The sequence below is a fragment of the Pteropus vampyrus genome, unplaced genomic scaffold (genome assembly GCF_000151845.1).
Source record: "Pteropus vampyrus isolate Shadow unplaced genomic scaffold, Pvam_2.0 Scaffold6, whole genome shotgun sequence".
Lineage (NCBI taxonomy): Eukaryota > Metazoa > Chordata > Mammalia > Chiroptera > Pteropodidae > Pteropus > Pteropus vampyrus.
In genome coordinates this window covers 14,159,179-14,162,312 of record NW_011888787.1, presented here as the reverse complement: position 1 = coordinate 14,162,312, position 3,134 = coordinate 14,159,179, and the positions used below count along the sequence as shown (strand labels likewise).

Sequence of the window (3,134 nt, the reverse complement as noted above, 5' to 3'; positions counted from 1 at the left end):
TTATTTCTCAAATTACTGTCTAATAATTTATAGTAATTCAAAGAACCCAGAGACTAGTGGTAAATAAATAGTCTCACATGCATGTTTGCAGAGCCAAGTTTGCTTGTCAGCTTTATATTTATTTGGTATCTCATTATCAAAAACTTAAGTCTTTGAGAGCTTGTTTACAAGATACTATGTGATATTTTAAAACTAAAATGATTCATTGTTATGTAATCCTTAATCTCCAAACCTAAGATGTTTGTTTTAGCTGTTATAAAAAATTGTATCTACTTATTTCATACAGGAATTTAAATATAAATATATTCTTCAAATTTATAGTATTTCAACTCAAAGAATCTGACTTTACCAATTCTATTATAATTAACTCAACCAGAATAAAAAATTGTTTGAATTTTTCTAAAATTAGGAAATTATCTATTTCCTCCTAGTGTAGGTTGTGCAGGTGAAAATAGTGAATAACTAGAATCATTTTAATAACAAGATAGAGAGTTTCTACTTGTTCATCTGCATAAATGGTCTGTAGTTCTTTTTAATATGCTTTGCATTTATAAAGCATTTTTCCCCAAGCCCTTTAATTTATACATTACTCTGACACTGAAAATTATTACATGCCTACTATGTGTCATGAACTGTGTTGGCACTAAGAAAAAAAATAGTGAGCAAACATTTGGGGAGAGACGAATGATAATTATTTTTTATTTATTTTTTTTTTTAGGCAAGGCAACCCTTGGTTGACCTCATAGATTGCAAGGACCTTGTCAGTTTACAATCCCATATTTTTTATTTTTTATGCCTACGGCCTTTGTCTTCTTAGGTGGTCTCCCATCCAAGTACTAACCAGGCCTGACCCTGCTTAGCTTCCAAGGTCAGACGGGATCGGGCTTGTTCAGGGTGGCATGGCTGTAGGATAATCGAATTTTTAAAAATTACAGCCAACATTTACATAGTGCTTACTATGCTCTAGGCACCATTCTGAGCATTGTATTTACACTAAATCATTTAAGACTCACAGCAACCCTCAAAGGTAAGTTCCATTACTATCCCCATTTTCAAGAAGAGGAAACTGAGGCACCAAAAATTTAAGAGTCAGGATTCCAAGCCAAGCAGTCTTGGCTCCAAAATCCCTGCTCTTAAGCCCTCAACTGTACTCTGCTGCCTCACTAATCACACAAGTAAATGTGAACTGCTGCTGTGCTATGCAGTATAAAGATGTACAAAGGCCTTTAAAAGCTTCCATAATGAGGGACTAGAGTTAGTTGAGAAGGGCAGGGAAGGCTCCCTGAGGAAGTCTGCTTGAGTTGAGATCTGAAGAATGAGTTAAATGGGCAGAGGCAGATGAGAGGAGCATTCTAGGCAAAGGAAATGAGTGAACAAGCCCTGTGGTGAAGCACGGCAGAGAAAAAGGACTCTTCCAGTGCTAGTTGCCTCGCATAGGAATATAAGGGGGACGATGATGTAGGATGAGGTTGGGGAGAATAGACAGGTGTGAGAGGTAGGAGTGGAGGCAGATCACATAAGCCCTTCTAGTCCAGTTTAAGGAATATTATTTTCATCTTTATCTGTATTATTCCGATTAAAAACTAATTTTCCACTTCAAAATGTAGAGCCAAAAGCAGATTTATTTCCCCTCTAAAAGAGAAGGCTATCATGTGGAGATAAAGACTCACAAGCTATAGATAAACTATTGTCTCTAGCTTTTTTTTTTTTTGTTGCTGTTGGTGGGAGGGTTGGCCTGTTCACCATACTGAAGCCAGTTCACCACAGCTGGAAACAGAAGTATAAAAATGGAAATTAAAGCCCTGGATATAGATGAGATTCCCCAGAAAGGGAGAAGAGTATGAAGAGAAGATCAACATTTAATTGTCAATTGGTAAAAAATGTACCTGCAAAGGAGCGAAAGAAGAGGGGTGGGGAAAGAGAGAGAGAGAGAGAAAGAGAAAGATTCAACCATAAGATGAAATACTTCTATTTACAAGAACATGGATGGATCTTGAGATTATCATACTAAGAACCATACAATTTCACTTGTATGTGGGATATAAAACTGAAAGTAATAAATGAACAAGACAAACAAAGACTCATGGACACAGACAACAGTTTGGTGGTTACGAAAGACAAGTGGGGAGGGGGGAGATAGATAAGAGTAAAGGGGGTCAAATATATGGTGACAGAAGGAAATTTAACTTTGGGTGGTGGACACGCAATGCAATATACAGGTGACAAATAATTATACACGTGAAACCTATATAATTTTATTAATCAATGTCATCCCATTAAATTTAATTAAAAAGAAAGAAAGAGAAAAGAAGGGAGGGAGGGAAGGGAAGGAAGGGAGTTGGGGAACAATCTGAGAGATAAAAGAAAAATGATGAGAATATTAAGTTGTTGGAAGCAAGAGAAAAATGTTTCAAGAAGGAAGAGGTTAACGATGTCAGATGTCACTGAGATATTAAGTAAGATAAGAAATGAGGTTTAGCATTGTGAAAGTCATTGGTAACCTTAACAGGAGTCATGGGGATAGAGCGATGATTCTCAACTGGAGGCAGTTTTGCCCCATAAGAGTCATTCAGCAATGCCCAAAGACATTTTTGGTTGTCACAGCTGGTTGTAGTCCTTAATAGAAGCCACAATGAAGACAGAAGAGTAAAGGAGTTTAGGGTACTAGCAACAGTAGTATTGAGTAATAATAATGAAATCTTAGCTGGGCAAGGAGAGATGTAACTAAAGGAGACAGATGGATGAGAAGAAACATGGATGAGTTAGAGAGCATATATAGAAGGACATTTTATCCAAGGCCAAATATGAATCTGGCCAGTGACTTTGATCTATGTTACAAATATGCAAACTGAGATATGAACTGTCCCTAAGCAGGGTATGCAGAGCAAAGCTTTGATTATCATCCATAAATATGTCATGCAAGATGGGTCCCTTTGTGGTAACCATCTGAGGTTCGCTGAAGCTCAAGATGTATTTTACAATATCATATTGTAAAGGTTAAAAAATAGGCTTTATCAAGAAAACTCAAGGAGTCAGCAATAAGAAAAGTCACAGGTCTTTTGACTCTCCCATTTTTTCCCATGAAGAAGTATGCAGCAGCCTGGGCTATTTGATGGACACTCTGTCCAATACAC

General features: G+C 36.9%; 1 pseudogene; it reads right to left on the bottom strand.

Annotated features, from left to right (window-relative positions):
• Window positions 1–793: 793 nt before the first annotated feature.
• On the bottom strand, window positions 794–911 carry LOC111745546 (annotated as a pseudogene).
• Window positions 912–3,134: the final 2,223 nt, after the last annotated feature.